Source organism: Lissotriton helveticus, chromosome 6 (assembly GCF_964261635.1).
Source record: "Lissotriton helveticus chromosome 6, aLisHel1.1, whole genome shotgun sequence".
In the NCBI taxonomy this organism is placed as follows: domain Eukaryota; kingdom Metazoa; phylum Chordata; class Amphibia; order Caudata; family Salamandridae; genus Lissotriton; species Lissotriton helveticus.
The window spans coordinates 1,593,922,092-1,593,941,816 of NC_136067.1; positions in this window are offsets into that span (position 1 = coordinate 1,593,922,092).

Consider the following 19,725-nt stretch of genomic DNA (forward strand, 5'->3'; position numbering starts at 1 on the left):
GTTATTTTTAATTCATATTTAATAAACTGTTATCTTTCATTTATTTTAAATTTTTTAAATTATACAATAATATATATATATATACATACACAATGTAAAATATAAATAAACATTCTAGAATAAATTAAAACATTAAAACATTAAACTATAAAAAAAAATATTTAAACTTAAATTGCCCAAAGCAATCAGTGCAACAGTAGGGAAAGCGTTGGATAGCAAAATAATTAAACTTACTATTCCAACTCCAGTGAGTGCAACAGTAGGGAAAGTGTTGGATAGCAGAGGGGTAAACATTACTATTCCCACTCCAAAGAGTGCAACGGTAGGGAAAGAGTTGGATAGTTAGAGTTACCAGAGGGGAAAAGCAGGGATGGGCCGTATCTTTGTAAATACGGTTCATCCCTGCGTTTTCAGAATGGAGGAGCGTGGCTTTAGCATTTTGGGCCTAATGCCACGCTCCGCCATTCGCTTGTACATATGCCCGTTGTTCTTTTTGTTGGCTGACAACGCAAGAGTGAAAAGGTGAATTTTTTCTCAATGGAGAGTTCACCTTCCTGTTAAGGGACTGGGTTGGAAAAGTCCCGTCAACTACAGGGATGGGAAATCCTTTGCACAAAAGAAGAAACAGACATTATAGTCAAGTCACAAAAACATTTGAGGAAACTCACTGTTTACCTTCAGTGTTTTACCATCCTGCTGTAAGTAATAATTAAAAAACATGATAAAGATTATGCAAACCAGAAGGTATTTTCTGTAACAAAAAGATTGCTCCTGCAAAAAGGACATGCCTCTTTCTGACTCTTCCCGCAAACTTATAGGGTACGTCCTTGCTAGTAAGATTCTGTGCAAATGTTTGTCTAATAAGAATAATGTTAATTTTTCACACAGAAAAACCTGGGATTCTATTACATCTATACTGTACATATGGAACTGGAGCTCAGTATCTCATAAGTCAATTTGTCCACTCAAAGGAATCATGGAGCGCATTTGCTAGGCAAGTCTGTCATCATCACCTCAGCAAAAGGTAATGCTGCAGGAATAGTAGGCATCCTCCATAAAAATAATAATTGTGTATATAGAATAAACAAAGCTGGAAAGCGCCATTATTTAAAAAAGAAAAAATGTGTATTCTGTTTTATCTGAGATTACTTTCCGCTGAAAGACATTTTTTTACATGTGCAGATGTTTTCCTCGTTATTGTTCTTAAGACTGATAGCTTTGGAATGTTATACGTTTAGCTAACTAACAACCCGATGAGCAATGTGCCAGACAAATAACCCGGACAGCATATACGCACCAGGTCAAGTCCGACAGCCACATCCAGAAAACTTCGCAGCAAATAGAATTTTCGACAACAAAAAACATCAGCCGTAAACTAACTGGGCCACAAAACGCTGAGGCCTGTAAGTTATAATACAGACGCCTGTCTGCGATGGAACCCTTGATAACAGCGAGAGAAGGTGTGATTAAGTTAGGGTTGCAAGGCTATACCAATCATATAATGTGCGGTTAAATTAAACATATAACATAACATAATAACATAGCATCACAGAGAGGTAAAAGTGAAGCAACTTCACATGCATGGCTCCAATGCACGTTGGCCAAAATCAGTCTAATGTTTGTTATGTAGATTAAGCCTGTGACGTAGTTCAGAGAGTCTTTCAAGCTGCCATGGAGGGACTGGAGCCATCTTTTTCAGCTTAGAGGTGGCATCAAGCAAATATGAAGCTCCAGATCTGAGGGTATTCAGATGTAGGCCTCAGTGTCTGCAGAAAACCTGATCCTAAATTTCTAAGAAAGTCTTTGAGAGCGCTATGGCCAAAGAGGATGAAAAGAAGCAGCTAAAGTGCATATCAAATAAGACGCGGATCATGAGTACCCCATCTCCCAGTCCATTATTCTCTTTGTGATTAACTTGAACAAAGGGGGTGAATAGATATTCATTGCACCGTCCTAAGCATGCTCCAAGCCATGTTTGTCTGTTGGATTTGCTGGGCTTCCCTTTTCAGCTAAGCACCGGTGCAAATAGAATGGTTGTAACATTGTTTCTTAACTTGCTACTGTTGCAATTATTTGTTGGCTTGGGGAAGAGGCTGATGGAGCCCTGATTTCTGGCTCCACGGGCAAAAGCCCCACAACTTGAGACCGCGGAAGCACTTTACTGAAGTGGTAGGTTTTGCGCCTTTAGACCGCCATCGCTGAAGTGGGTCATTACATGTACGTAGGGCGGGAGTCAGCAGTGTTTGATTGAGTGCTGTGCACCTCTTCACTGAATCCATCACTGGCGTAAGTCCTACTTACAAGTATCTACATGGGAGGACAGTCTGCACCTATTAGGCCAACCCCTTGTTAAGCATTTATCGACATCATGCATTAGGGCATAGTCCTGGCTTTACTCCTGGTTCCAAGTACCCAGTTTTGTAACAAGGTGATTAAGTCTTTCAAAGAAATATTGAGTTTGATTTATGACCCAAACAATATAAAAAAACAATGAAATTAATGTGAAAATCATGCTGACTTAGTGCCATTATTGGCGTCAATAAAGCCACATCTGTTATTTCAGAAGATATTCTTCACACATAAATGTATACGGTTCATTTATCCTATATTCCAAATCCACATGTGGATTTTCTGTTTCTTTAACCTGAGCATACAGATCTAGGACCCCATTCGAATCCTCCTTTCATATGACTGAATGATATGCTCATTTTGGTGTAGACGTAACCTCAAATTCGAGCTGAGACAGATCACACGTGTTCCCATTTGTAACATACACTAAAGAGATATATGCCAAAAAAATGATGATAAAAGTAAATGCGAAAAAATTAAAATTTAAAAGTATTTTCTTGCAGCTTATGATTTCAGCTTTGTAGGGTCAGAGTATAGTTTACATTTATGACTACAGTTATTTGATGGTTTAGGGTTGTGTTAGGTGAATTATAAACTTTAAGGTCAATCTTGAGGTTTTGTCAGTCTTGAGGTTTTGTTTAGGGATAGTTTTGAATGAGGGCATTGGTTAAGGATATTGTTAGTGCAGAGATAGTGATTGTACTTCTGGTTATGTCTACGGTGACTGTTTTAAGTGTACAGTTGGGATTTATGTGGTTACATTTCCGAATATGGTTAGAGAAAAGGTAGGAAGTTAGGCTGTTAAGGATTTTCTGTATTCGATTATTCATCATAATAGTTTCTTAATGATGGTCAATGCAACGCAAAATGCATTTTCCTTTATGATGAGTTCTTCATAAATGTATTTTTGCCTTCTTTCAAATCAAAATGATCCACCAAAATGTGGGAACAAATTTAAATAATGAACATAACAGCATCCATCTGGATTGCCTTTGCTTAACACGTCTCCCCAACTTCAGTTACACAAAGGTCAGATGGTCAGTAATAGCTGAAGCATCGGTCTGCAAATAATAAAAACAGTCAATCTTCATGCTTCAAAATGCAGGCAAAGTATAAAGCGTCCTTTCATTTCTAAAATACGTCCCACAAAATTCTAAGATGGTTTAAATGGTGAATAGGGGTTAACTGAGGCAAGCAGAATAATTATGTTTAGGTTTATATTCATTTGTTTATTAAGTGCACTTAACCCCTTCACTGCGCTCGTCGGCCAACAGCTGTTGCAAGCACTACCTTGGTAGTGCTGCACACGCCCGTTGGTCGACGTGGCCCCGGCCACTCTTTCAAACTGCCTCACCACGGCAGAATTTGCGCCGCAGTTAAGCGGTTTAACTCTCGTAGACTTTGTAGGCGATACAGAGTGGGAAAAAACTATACCAAACAATCTACCATTGGCAAAGAAATCCGGAGAAAAGTTGCAGTCAAGGTTTCCGCCTTTTCCGAAATGCAAAGTTCAGCCACAAAACCCTGAAGGCTCTGACACCCAGCCTTTTGTTTCTACTCCTCAGGAAGGCATGGTTTTGTGATCTTAAAAACTCTTGTGGAAACGTACTTTGTTACTTCCTTATCAAAAAGAAGGAACCCATAATATAGTTTGCCACACATGCTGATTTCAACCAGTATCTGTTTCTGGAATTAAATCCAAAGGTGTTGATTTAGATAATGACAGTGCTGTCATCAGTGATGTAATTTCAGATGCCATTAGGGATGTTGTCAATGATGTCATAGAACCTGTCATGAGTGATGTAATATGTTAGGTCATAAGCAGTGTAGAATGAGTGCATGAGTTACATTTACGTCAGTTGATGTGAGTTTCAGTGTTTCTTTAATGTACATTTTTTACATTTAAACCAACATTTTCACCTAACTATAATGGCACTTTAGCCCTTGATGTGGGGTTGGGCACAGAGCCGTCTTGCCTGTGATCAGGTCCTGCTCCAAAGCCCCCATTGGTGACCAACCCTGGGCCATACACAGCCTTTGGCCTGAGGCAAGACTACAAACCCAAACCCTCACAGGTGCCCTACTACACATTGCTTGTCAACCCCCATGGTCCGCCAACACCCCAAGGCCTCCACAATTTTTTTCCCACTGCGCTGTGGTACCACAGTACTTAAGCAAGTTTTCACAGGGGCCAAGCTGGGTGCCACGGTAGCACCATGATGCCATGAACCTGCAATAAAAAGGATTTCTAATTTGACCCTCCCACCATGGTCACCGGCTCTGGGTACCCTTTAGCCTGCCCCTTATTCCTTATTTTATTTCCTATGACAAAGGGACGAGTCATCCAGTCATCAAAGGGCAGTTGCAACATTTCCTTCAGGTTACAGACAGCCAATCAGATCTCGTGTTTTGAGCTTGCTGTACTGCAATACTCCACAGTAGTTCCACAGTGATACCGTCCTGCATTATATACCATTTGACACACATTTGACATACATTTTGAACCTTACGTTCCCAAAAACCACTGCACAGATTTACACCAAATCACAAAAAACACGCTTCCTGGATCAAGATCTAGATTTCTGCCAAATATGGTATTATTCCGTTCAGCAGTGTTGGCTGGATCGCTGTTCAATTTTTCTATTGAAAATTGCATGGTGAAAATGCACTGAAAAGCCCTCTTTTTTCTCATCCTCCACTTGATGGATCACCCTGTAACTTTCAAGGAAGGAGCTGTGTTGGCTTAAACTTTTTTGTGGAAAGTTTCATGAAGATTTGTCAACCAGCACCAAAATTATTAGCAAACTAAAAAAATAAATTTTCCTTTGGAATCTAGGTCCCAACTATAACTACACAATGGAGACCACCACTGTGTAATATCTATATCTATTTTCACTGAAAAAAACAAAGGTTACTGGAAAGTTATAGGTAGGCTCAGATTTCACTCCTACAAAACCAGTGAAATTCTGCAGTTATAGTTACCTGAGCTAACTATAACTTGCGCCCACACTGCACTGCTTATGACCTCACATATTACATCATTCATGACATGGTCAGTGACATCACTGATGACATTTCAAATGACATCACTGATGACATCAGCCACAGAACCACTCACACACCCACTCACACCAGATAGAACCTCTTGTATGCCCACTGACACACAAACAACCACTCACATACCCATTCATAGACCAATACCTCTACTCATATACCCACTCACTCATCCATAGAGGCACTCACACACCCACTCACTTACTCATACAGCCACATGCACAACCATGTTTTGTTTAGTGAATGTCTACCGTTTTTTAATTCTATTTCCTAGCTATAACGTTCATGTAACCTTTGGATTTTTAATTGAATATCAATGGTTTTTTAACTAGTAATCGTGTTGGCAGAGAGGTGGAGAATGGTGACGGGGCCTCTGACCAGCTCTCAGGAATACTGCTGTGAGGTCCTTATTGGAGATAACAGGAGGGACTCTTGGCCCCCAATGTCCATCAGCATCCAAGAGGACAGCATCCAAGAGGACTACATCCCTCAACCTGTATTGCACCAGGAGGTACATTTGCAGAGTTGGGGAGAAAGAGGGCAAAGCCTCTGACACCCTAACATCAATCCCACTATGTGAGACTTACTGGAGGTCACAGGAGGAGTAGTCAGTCCCCAAGGACCCTCAGAAGCCAAGGGGACGTCAGCACCCCACCAGCAGTGTGCCATGAGGCATGTTTGCAGAGTGGTGGAGAAAGGGGGTGTAGCATCGGAAGACCTCTCAGCAATCCTGCAGTGTGGGACTTTCTGGAAGTAACAGGAGGGGTATTTAGCCCCCAAGGACCTTCTGGAGCTAAGGGGACTTCATACCCCAACCAGCAGTGTGCCAGGAGGAGTGTTTTGCAGAGAGGTAGTGAAAGGGGGGTAGGCCACCGGCAACTTGCCAAAAGATTTTACCATTTTTGAAAAATGGATTTGGGGAGGGGGCTGTGTGCCCCCCCCTTCCCTGGGCCAATTTGGGCAGCGCAAATTCCTTCCCTTGGGGCCCTGCTTTTTTTGTTTTTATACATTAAAGGGAGAGGGGGCCAAGAAGCCTCCATCCTGGGCAGATTTTGGCCCCAGGGAGCACATTCCCTGGGGACAGACAACTAGTGGGGTGCCCTGGTCGGACCTTGTCGGCACCCCGCCTCCTGTGGGAGCCGGCATTGCTTTGACATGCTAACTTGCATCTCCCTCTCTGTATAAGCAATTTTGCTCTACTTCTAGCAAGCAAGAGCATATTTTATGCTCTCGCTTGCTCTAAGCAGTACTACGTTTGATATAACTTGGCCAGAGCAGTAAAGCTCTTGCCAAGCCATAGGAAACAGCTATGACCCAGGAGTGGGCACCCCAGGACATAGCAAGGAGGGTGGTGGTACCCAGGGCTTCGCATCGCTCCAGAAGGGGACCGTGTGGCCCCCTCCTTTCTTGTAATTTGCCCGGTGGAGGTGGTGGTCCCCAGAGCTTCCGAGGGGCCACTTGCCCTCCCCACATTCAATTGAACCTATGCCCCATTGAGGTTGCGGTCCCCGAGGCTGTGGGAGGGAGGGTCTGCGTGGCCACCGCATTACTTATTATTAAAGCCCCAGGGAGGTGGCGGTTACCGGGGCTGCAGGGGGGGTTACATGGCCCCCTTCATTACTTATCATCAAAGCCCTAGGGAGGTAGTGGTCCCTGGGGCTGAGGGGGTCCGAGAGGCCCCCCATATAAAAAATTTAAAAAGCCCCTGGGATGTGGTGGTCCCCGGGGCAGCGGGGGAGTCCGTATGGGCCTTCCACAAATTTTTCTAAATTCAAGCCCCGGTGAGGTGGTAGTACCCAGGGCATCAATAAACCCCAGGTGTGGGGGGGTGCACCACCTCCTTTTTTTAAATGTCCCCTGGGGCCTGGCCCACCCAGGGACCAACTAGAAATTAAGCGCGAGAGCATTTTCTTCCAGCGTGAATCCTGATGAAATTGTTTAAAAAAAATAACTTTTGTGCCCTGCAGGATCTCTGTGGGACGCCCCAAAGAGGCCCAGGGTGGGAGGTGTTTCTATCCTGCCTTCTTTCTTTTTGTCAATGTTTTTTCTGTGACTCGTTTCAACCCAGTCACAAGATGGCTGCCAACATTCAGTATGAGATCAGAAGGGTTCGCGGTTCCTCCACTTCCCTAAATATACAACTGGTAATTTCTTTAAATTACCTCACAACTACTGAATGGATTTACACCAAATCTCAAAAGGGTGCTTTTGGACCAACAGCTACCTTTCTGCCAAATTTGGTGTAATTCCGTTCAGCAGTTCGGGCTGTAGCCGTGACTAAAGTTCCTATGAAATTTAACAAACAGTGTTTTGGGAGCCCCCCCCTCCCTTTTTTCTCAGCCCCCGCTTGACGGATCACTCCAAAACTTCTAAGATAGCAGCTTAATTGAGCGTCAAACAAGTTTTTGAACTTTCACAAGGATTCGTCAAACAATGCCAAATTTATTGATAAAACAGAAAACGCTCTTTCAATGGAAACTACCTCCTAACTATAAATACCTACTGGGGACTACCTGTAGATAATATATATTCATATATATATATATATATATATATATATATATATATATATATATATATATATATATATATATATATATATATATATATATATATATATATATATGAAGCAACAGATATAGGCAACAATAATTTTGGATGATCTTCGCACTCCCTGTATTCAAAAATGAAACATTTTTCTAGACAATATATTAAACAGATGCGGGCTGCCTGGTAGAGAGGTTGCCAACCTCTATAGAAATAAAGAACTGTGCAGATGGACTACCATCTGTATGCCAGGCACACTGCTGGGATTAACGTATCTCATTATTACTTAATGTTAAAGGCAAAAAATGTAGTCAACAATGTATCAATAAAGTTATACTCACTCTGATGATCAACATAGAAAAACAGAAGAACACAACTCACGAATTGGAGTACTTGACTTTTGTACTGGGTAAAAATGAAAAACTGTGACAGCAATTGTCAATGTATACTTAATAACATGTACACAAAATCAATAGTGTTTGGACAATCACAATCATAAGTATTACAAAATACGGTCGTAATTCTTGCTCAAGCCCAATGCATTTCGGGATGCAATCCCTTCTTCGGGGGCACTGTGAATATAAAAAACAAAACCACATATGTATATTGTAGCCAAAACTGAAAAAGTAATGCAAAGAACATGTCCTGTAGATGCCGTGGGGAAAACAGTCAGTATACAAGAAGTGAAGAAACTCGAATGACTGTTTGACGTCAATTATCATAATAAACCTTAAAACCCTAAAGAAAAGACACCCCAAGTGATTATGCATGAGAAGAAATCAATAGCCACTGGAATGCTGCCAATAAACAACCTTAAATGCCCAGTAAAAAGAACACCGCTAGTGTTGTGATTACAAAGAAAACAGTTACCAAAAATGATACCGATAGAAAAAGACAAATATATTAGGACAGAACGCTAATGAAAAAAACCTCATGTGTAACAAGGAATTACTCTTGTATGCCTATTTTAGTGCAGGAATACAAAAATAAAACAACCATGTTCAGGACAAAGATACTCAATATAGCAATGGAAAACAACCCGTAACACTGTAAAAGGAGAGGAAACAAAAAAGGTATAGACATACTCAATAACTTCCTGAAAGGAAGAAAACCATCAAGGAACAACAGTCCATGGAGTTTCCCAACAGTCAAACAACCGGAACACCAATACCTCTGGTGCACGATCGGCAACAACTCAATTCGTCAAACTTCGAATCCAAGATGAATTAAACTCTATGGGAAATGACAAAACAAACGAAGGGTCCTCGATATAGTCAGATGAAGCAAAATAACGTAAATAACCTGCGAAGCAAATGTATAGAATACTCCTTTCCTACGCTCGAAGAATCTTGGACCAAGCCAAAAACTACAGAACCTCGATGAAGTACACAGAATCACTTCCGCTTCATTAAAATGAGGACGGAAGCGCTGTCTTTCTACTCTATGGGGTAAAACAATGAAAAAAGGACTAAAGCCTGGCGGGCATCTTGTAGTAGTGAAAATCATGCGATGCAAAGGAACTATCTAAAATTCTGCAAAGAGACACGTGGAATAAGTCCGCGCTAAGAAAAAAACTAAACAATTGGTTCATGTATATATCCATATCATTAGACATACCAAGTGAAACAATAAAAACCAGTCTACACTAGTGGGATCCATAAGTAAATAGGTCTCGCAGTTATAGTGTAAGAGGAAGCACGCCTCAGTCAGCATCAAGAATATAAGAAAATGGGGGGCTTGAAAAAAAGGGATAAATAAAGCCATGACTGCAATAAAAACACCAAGATAATGGGTGTAGAAATAGTAAAGAAAAGAATAACAGAAAAACTGTAGAAGAAAGAGATGACAGAAAACTACGAAGAATACACCACCATAAGGATGTGCAAAAAAATATAAAATTTGGAAATAATGGAAGAAGAAATGACAATTGACAACAAATAGACATACTCACATTCTAGGGGGAATTGCCATCATTGGCTGCTATATAATATATATATATATAAAAATTAAAAAAACATTTAAAAAAAAATATTACAATTTCAAAATTTTTAAAAACATTTTTTTTCAATTTATATTAAAATATGTAATGTAATTTAAAAAATAAAATATCTAAAAATAAATACTTTAAAACAATATAGTAAATCAGTATAAAAAATATAACAATTAATACATTTAAAAATTATCATTTACAAAACCTTTGAAATTCACTGAAAAAACCATAGGTTTCAGCCACGTTATAGTTAGGAATTAGCATTTAAAAAACTTTAGAAATTCACTGAAAAAAACATAGGTTTCACACATGTTATAGTTACCTGAACATTTCACTCATACAAAACCATTGAAATTTCCCCGTTATAGTTAGATCAGCTAACTATAACTTTCGTGCCCGCAATGCACTGCTGATGACGTCACATATTACATCACTCATGACATGGTCAGTGACATCACTCATGACATCACTGATGCCATCTCAAATGACATCACTGATGACATCACTGATGACATCATCCTTGTGAAAGAGTGGCAGACCTCCTCTAACCCTAATATAACCTTTGATACACACATTCAAAAATAGAAACTAACATTTTCAAAAAAATGGGGATACCAATACCAGTTACAACAACCTATTCAGTAATTCCAACCTCTACATACACATCCACTCATTCACCAACAGTTCTATATAGTCACTCATACATGTACTCACTCATCATATGTACTCATACACCTATACATCCTGTTACACACCGATACTCATCCATAGAGTTACTCACACACATACTCACACATGCAAATAAACTATCAAACATCCATTTGCTTGCATATACAGCTATACACACACCACTACACTTACTTCTACGGAAACGTACACATACTTACTCTCTTAAACAATCACTTATAGAAACACATATTTATTTTTACAGGAACTCTTCCAATCTCTCACTCTCACATATATTCATTTATATACATCAATACTCACATATACTAGTTTAAAACATATGTACTTACTCATAAAGACACTATTGAGACAGTCATTCACTCACTAACACACCCATACACACACTCATCCACCCATATAGTCCGACACACATGCTGTCTTCAAAACACATAAAAGCAGTGAGTCACTCATTCATGCATCTATGCGCTAAGTAATATCCCCCACCGAACCATACAGACACTCATACTGATACTCAAAAAACCAACTAATAACCCATATACACACTCATGTAGCTACTCACCAACCCATGCAGCCACTTATACACAAAGTGAGACACCGATACAGATATTTAAATATTTAAACATTACTCGCTAATACATGTATTCACTAAGATACACTTAATAAGTCAGTTATACCATCAATTTTACAAAAAAAAACATCAATTTAGACACTTATTTACTCATTTATTCTACCATCGACTTTTAGATATAATATACAAAAAATATAAATTTTTCAGAAAGACACACATTCACTGGATGATGTCATCAGTGATGTCATTTGAGATGTCATCAGTGATAGCATGAGTGATGTCACTGACCATGTCATGAGTGATGTAATATATGACGTCATCAGCAGTGCATTGCGGGCGCGCGAGTTATAGTTAGCTGAACTAACCATAACAGGGGTATATATATATATATATATATATATATATATATATATATATATATATATATATATATATATATATATATATATATATATATATATTTTAAAAACACATTAGCATCCATTCCGATGTTAAGAAGGAAAGCACGCAGATCTCCGATTCCAAAGTGTTTATTTACAGACCCCCTATCCCTCCAACAGACGCGTTTCGCCAAAAAAATTATATATATATATATATCTATGTATATAGATATATATATATATTTATACACATATGTACATGTACATATGTATATGTATATGTATACAAAAAAATAGAGAGATAGACAGACAGAAAGATAGACAGTGAGATAGACAGAGAGCTAGATAGTTAGATAGATAGCTCAATAGCTCAAAGCCACACATTGGACTATCCAATGGTCTAAGAGAGTGGCTGAAAAGGAAACATTTCAAGGAGGAGCCTCACAGTACTGTACAGTTGAACACTTTAGGTTGTGAGTTGAAAGGACTCAGTAGTATTACTCCATTTGAATCTGCGAGGAAGGATGAGAGCCATCCTTGGTCTTAACCACCCATTTACAACTCTGAAGTTTTAAAATCAAAATCTAATGATTCCTTGTATCAAATGTAGCCTACAGATCTACTAAGATGACCGCCCCCTAGTTGTCTTCGTCCAGGTGAGCTGGATGACTTACTATGATATGTTGGGGCTTCGCAATCTTCCACAAAGAAGGGAGAAAATTATTTGTAGGGATTAGCACCTTCATGAAAACCTTTAATTATTTGAATATTGTTTAGTCTGTTAGTCCGATGTCTATAAAATGTTGAATCTAATTTGGATTTATGTTTAGCAACAGTTTGGAAGTGATGGTGTATTACTGAAACTGCATAGTGTGGAAATGAACCTCACACGTTTTAAACATAGCACACACCTCATATTCAGGTAAATTACCATCATGAAGATATTCATCCACGTTTGTAGACTATCACCCAGATACATGATGACGTAGGCTTCTTGAATGTCTTGAAATATTACTCTTTCCATTTCAAGCTAAGCCACTGGAATAGGCAGATAAGACACAATTCCACTCTATGCCAAGAGATTTAACATCCGACCTCCCTCAAGTCAAATTTAGGCCAGGTATGGGCACCAAGAGTGTTGCCCTCTCAGTGCTTGTTGATCTGGTGGTGGTGGTGGATGGCATCAGAGTCAAGGTTCTTATTACTACCGCTGATACTTTCAAGCATCACTTTTACTCCAGTGGCTATCAGAGGCGGAGATTGAGAGTGTGGATCTGAGCTGGTGTTTCCTCATTTCTATCAGAATAGTTTCAGTCATTGGCTTTGTATGCTGTTGAAACTGTCCCAAGACTTGTCAAGCGGGGTGTTTCAAAAGCATCGACGATGTTAGCCCAATTAATAAACTATTCAATATACAAATTTGTTACTACATGTTTGAACCAAGGAAATGCAGCATATCCATCAAATACAGCATGTTGAGCACACTGCTTCAAGCCCTCTTTTCAAGTATATTAAAATATATCATATTTATTAAGGTCTTCCCTCTCTGCAATGGCTCCTAATATGCAAGTTTTTTTTGTTTTTTTTACAGAGTTTTATATAGCACAAACTTGCCCCAAAGGTATCGGGTATCAGAGCACTTTACACGAGCACCAGTTGCATTACATGAGGACACGTTCTTTTTTGTTAGGCACAGGGAGATTAAGTGATTTGCTCAGAATCAAAGGATGTTGCGCATCCTTACCGAGACTCGCACCGGGTACCCCAGATTAGAGGTCGACCGCCCTAGTCGTTAGGCCAACTCCTCTCCCACCAGTTCATTTCACATAAGCCAATCTGTATTGTGCAAATAGCATTCTTTGACACAGAGTCTCTATTTTGGGGTGCAAATTACAGAAAATATACTAAGTCAACTTTTGAAATTGTTAGCCAGTTGCCTTCTGGTGGCACCCTCTTCTCATTTATCCGGAGTTAGATCATTTTAAGTGAAGCCCTCCTTTCTTTGGAACTCTCTTCCTAGGCTGCACTAGGATGATAAAAGCTAACTTATAGATGTCTTTCCAGATTTAACTCTTTACAGAACATTAAACAAACGCATCCTCGTGTACGTCAAACTGGAATCAGCAGCACCAGGAAACAATTTGGAGGCTCTGGTGGTACACCTAATAAGTATTTCCAGCATACAATAGAATAGCATGGCATAGTGTACTAAAGCATGGTGCAGCATATAATACTGAGAAACTGTAAGAGCTTTACTTTACCTAAAAGGTATAACGTTTTATTCATAACAGCTGAAATATATTTTGAGTGATTCCAGAGTGATCATCAACTCGTCATTTTCAACTGGAGCGTTCACCAGCAAGCTAAAAGGATTCTACATCAAGCAAAGCTGACCCTAAAGAAGAAAGGGTTTGAAAAGTTGGACTAATTAAATTACAGGACTATTTCCAATAGGCCATTTGTGGGTAAGCCCATTGCAGCTCGTTTTCAGATCTCAAACTTACTTGAACAAAACAACCCGCTCTCAGACAGAGTGACAGGCTTCTGATCTGGAAGAGATCCTTAATTTAAACTAATTGTAATCTTGGAAGACACCAATACACCATTGATTCAAACAGAGGGACTGGCCTCTTCCCATTCGATCCTTCTCATTAGCCTTCCATGCTGTTGAGCACAGTACAGTTCCAAAGGCTAAGCAAAACAGGAATCCAGGGCACAACCCTAATTGAATTAAGTCATACCTCACAGATAGCCCCCAAGCCATTGTGCGTCATTTCCGCTCAGCACCATTCACCCATCAGCTTGGTATATCTTAAAGATTAATAATCACCCCTATACACTTCAATATATACCTGACCCCACTCCTGAAACTCGTTTACTCATTAAAGCTCGCCTGTTATTCTGACACTGATGATGCATACCAATGTCATCCAAAAACTGGCAAACCCCTCCAACTTGGAAACCTTGGGCCCCCTCCAAGGCTTACAGGTGGTAGACCATTCAATAATACACAACCTGACAATCAACTCCTCGAAATAAAACCCTCGCCTCTGGGCCATAGCAAAAAAATAACATTATTACTGTTTGGCCTAAACAAATTGTACTACCCCCCATCTAAATTGTAGGAAGTATTGAACCTGAGCATGACAGCGGACTCCAACCTTTCTCTCCAAACTCAGATTAATCAACTGCTTTTTACATAATGACCAAATCAACACAATATTTTTGCTTCCTGGTGCTGCCCTCAAAGGGCACAGTTTTCAAGAGCTCTAATGCTGTCTTGTCTGTTTTTTTGCCAATGGGCTCTACTCTGGACTCCTGAGGCACGTAATCTGCAAACTTCAGCAAAACCAGAATTTCACAGCTTGGCGATTTCTAAACTTGAGCCCATACGATCGCTTTACTCCTACCGTCAAGTCATGTGATAAGGCGTATCTTCCTACATTCCTAATTCAGACTCTAGAATCAAGGAGGAACCTCAGATGAAGAATGGCCATGCTCTTGCTCAGACCTTCATTTGGAGGAGTCTACAATTGCTGGAGCTTAATTTTTGTGCATGCATGCACGCGATGGAACACTTTTCCAATAGAAATAAGGATTGGGAGCAGTTACCTGAAATTAGAACAAGAAGTAAAGACCTGGCTATTCCTTACAACTTGATTTCAACTTGTCTCAGGCTACAACATGTACTCATTTCTATACACATATTGCAATCCTCTCTCTCATTCTCTTTCGCACCTCACCTCTTGCAATAATGTGCTGCAACATGACTGCCCACACACATGTGAGCACCCCTTTCAATCTCACGCCCCACGTTAAATTATACACACCAACTAACACTCTCCCAAATAGACATTACAAGCAGAGCAGACACTTCCTTGACATTCTGAATGTGCTTTGGGGCTAGAGAGTGAGTGAAAACCGTGATGCTGCTATGATATAATAGAACAGGTCTGGATGGAGCCGAAGAAAGCAAAGGGTATCAATAATGTAGTGTGAGATGTGAAGTGTAGCAGTCATGAAAAATGCACCCAGATTAAACAGCGCATTATAGGGTCATCGTGTCTGATCCATGTCAACTTAAGAAGTGTGCAACTGAAGACCACATACAGAGTAAAGAATCTCTTCTCTTTCATTAACTACAATTTACGATAGGCACACTTTCCATCTGAAAACAAGGCCCTACACATGCTGCGTTCACTTCTAAAAAGTGTTTACAAAGAAAATATTATAGACACAATGTTAGAGCAACAACTTGGTGTCTTATTAAGTATTGAATTGCTTTGAAACTTGTAATTGCAATCTTAAATATTCATGTGAACTTATCCTCATTAACTCACTAAGTAGCAATTTCTCGTTTGATCCTGAAGTTAATAAGACATAGCAGCTGGAAGGTAGCTTTGGCTTAGTACATCAAAATCTGCGATTAAAGACATAATAAACAGAATCTTTTCCCTGTTGCTTACATTTTAAGGCTGCCGCGCCACTAATTAAATGCACGAGAAACGGTCACAAATGAAAGCTGTGCTCTCCGTTTCATTTGGGGTTAAACTGAATTGGTGAGGTGGGGGAGGCACGGAGACAGGCCAGTGTGATACTGGTTAACTTGGGGTGCTAAAAAGGAATGTTCCATTTGTATGGAAAGGGGGAATCCACCGATATGAGGAAAGATTACTTGGAAAGAAAATTCAAGGCGAAATCCTTTAACATACTACGGATCCTTTGCAGATATAGACAGGGAGCCAGGCACATCAGTGGCCAAAGCTAGGGAACGTTTCACTGAGATAAATGTAGCAAAATTCTTTAGCATCCATATTGCTGCTTGTGCTTTAAGGATTGAAGCAAATTTAGCTGATGGGCCTTAATGATGATCATAGAGAAGTAAATACACTAAGTCGTCAATTGGTGTATTAAAGATTAAGGGGCATATTACCAAGCCCCTATCGCCACCACAACGTCACTTTTTGTGACGTTATGGTGGCGATAGGGTCAGCGCCTTATTACCAAGGCAGCGGAAAACCGCGTAATGTGGCTAAAAGCCACGTTAAGTGGTTTAACGCTGCCTTGGTAATAGGACCCCTTTCATGCTAAAATTAGCGTGAAAGGGGAGTGCAGTGGCTGTTGCGGTGGGCGTTGCACTGCAACACCCATTCACTTCAACGCAGCCACCTATTATCAAGAGAGGCGATAATAGGTGGCAGTGCCGAACTTAGGCCCAGAATAATCATGATCTTAAGGTGGCGAAACGAGGAGAAATGCCTTATTTCTCCTCGTTTTTGTTTTTTCCATGTGTGCTGCCTTATGCAGCACACATGGAAAAAGCATAATGCCAAAGTTTGTTTATGTTCAGGAAGGTGTCCCTTCCTGTACATAAACAAACCTTTTTTTAAAATGCCATTTTGTAACTTACATGTGTGCTGCATGAAGCAGCACACATATGAGGCAGCCTGGCACTTCCGAAGTGGCGATGAGAGGCGTTAAGCCAAGGAGGCTAAAGCATCTCACCGCCACTTCCTAGATAATATGCCCCTAAATTTTGCTGCTGGGTGAGCTGTTCTTTTCTCCCTGATATCTCTCCCGTCTCAATGGCTGGAGCTATTTCAAACACCATTAAACCCATTAAAGACTGATCTGCCATGTAATGGCACCATGGCTGCAGGCATGCACATGTTTTTTTATTTTCTGAAGACTTATCATCCACCTCCAAAGTGGAGAATTTGACGTAGAAAAGTACAGTTTTGTGTGTTAGTAACTAAAGCGACAATAGAGAAGGCAGATTAGGTGAAAGCAGCATAAAGAGGAAGCTGTATGCCTGCGTTAAAAGTAGAAAAGCATGTTGTACGTCTGGGAATAATTCCAAAACACTTAATAAAAAATTGTGAGTTGCAAAAAGATAAGGAAGAACAAAGAGGAGGAAGAACACACATATGGGGCCCTTGCTACAGAAAGGAGCGAACACAAGAAAGGAATTGAAGCCTACAGGAGGTAAGCAATCGAAAGATTGCAAATTAGAGTGACAATGAAAACAACTAATAGTGTGCTGTGGGTGGGTTGTAAGTCCATTGAATTGTAAACAATACATATTGCAGCACAGCGCATTCACTTAGTAGGCGAGATCTGAAAAGTATCCATTTGCTCCCTTTTTGAAGTCCCTGGCCATTACAATTTACTTCTAAATAAATGAGGCCCGAGTCATCGATTACAGCCCCTTATAGATAAAACTCTCAAATCTGCAAAATCTATTAGATAAAATGAATGAGCCACCATAGCAAAATCCGCATGATTCTTTCGGCCAGATGTCCAAAAGTTTTTAGAAATTCCCACACAAATCGGCAAGCTTTACATTGCAAGAAGCCACAGTGCAATGTACAAAAATGGCATTCGAGTTATAAACACATTGGCAACTTATAATGTCAATTTTGCTACTTTGGTACTCCGTGCAAGGCACAGAATATGATAAAAGTGCATCCTTACCTCATTCTGATACACAAGGAAATGTGGCAATCGTTTGCAACAATTGCAGCAGTCGCAAACCATTGAAAAGCTACTGATTGATCATGGCAGTCAGTAACCATTCTCATACTGGAAATTGTCTAGAAAAGAACAGTTTCCACTTTGCAAGTGCAGCTGCAGTGAGAACAGACAGTCATATGGATCACTGCTTGCTCCCCTAATTGCTCTTTCAGATTGTGCCTTGAGTTTTTTTGTGTTGTATCTCCTGTCCCTTTAAGAGTAAATGCATATGCTTGCATCCATAAGGGAACCAGCCACCGGCTCCTTAATCTTAGTTCAGCCTTAAATATAGTATTCATGCAAAATGACTAACATGGACATGCAAGATCTGCTTGCTCAACAAAGTGGGAGGAGCTAACAGTTGCTATTTCTGGTGAACACATCCTGACATTTATGGACTAGGAATAGTTGTAAGGACAGCTACAAGCTCAACTGAGCATGTGCGAAGGTGGAAGATGCTGAATATAGTTCGTTTCTAGGCAGATTACAAGAGCAGTCAACACTGAGGGAGGACAGAGCACATGGCGAGCACGTGGCAGCACATGGCTAACTAAAATGACTGCCAGAAATACAAAATGGCTTTCAGCTCATGCTAACAAATCCGTCCAATATTTAACATCCCGGGTTATCAGTGAAGCAGCCATATACTATATATAGAGGGGCATTAGGTGACCGCGTGATGACCATCTCAAATACGGCTGCAACCAACCCTATCGTGTTTGGTGTCAAACATATAGGTATTATACACCCACACCAGTAACCGGTGTGGGAGGTAGGATTCCACCCACCAGGAAGGCCATTTGTGGGGTCCTCAGTGTTCCCGGTACCAGCCTTCTAACTCCAGACAACACAAAATGGTTGCTGTCGACCAGAGACACATTGCTGTCCTCCTGCTGCAGAGTCAAGGAAAGGCAGAACAATAGGCATCCTGTTACAGGGAGGTGTGATCACCTCCAAGACAGGATTTAGCGTATTAGGGCTGGGTGGGTGTGCTTGCCAGCTCCTGAAAACCTGCAGGAGGGGCACATTTGGTGTCCCTGTGCATAGTCCAGTTCAAACCAGTCCTGGGAGCCGTTGGATACCGCACTGGCACAAAACTGGACAAAAGACATGGGAGTAACCGCTCCCCTGGGAGGGTACCCTGCATCTTTCCAACCCTTTCCCGTGGGTACATACGGGCTTACCTGGTTGTAGTACCTTAGATTCATCGTGGACAAGATTCAGAACTGAAACCACTGCACTTCAACCATCTGGGCACTCTGGACTTTGTTTGGTCCTGACTTCATCTCCCTCTCAGTCTGCTGCATCGTCTGTGCCTGTGCGCCATACAGGATCCATGCAGGGCCTGTGGAGCATCCAAGACACCTGAATATAATTTCGCTTGGAGTGAAGGATTCACTCCACTGCAATACTGCTGACCGGTCTGATGATCCCAAGTTCCTATGGACAGCTTGCATACAGCTCCTGGGTGTTCTCAACATTGCCTGGTTCCCGCAGCTGCGGAGTCAAGGTCACTGTCAGCTATCCTACAGTACCTGACATCGGTGGGCATTCGTCTACCGAGCCCCTGGTCACTCTCAAATGACCCAGACTCTGTCCCCTCTCCTTTCAGGTACTCCTCAACAAGACTTCACATT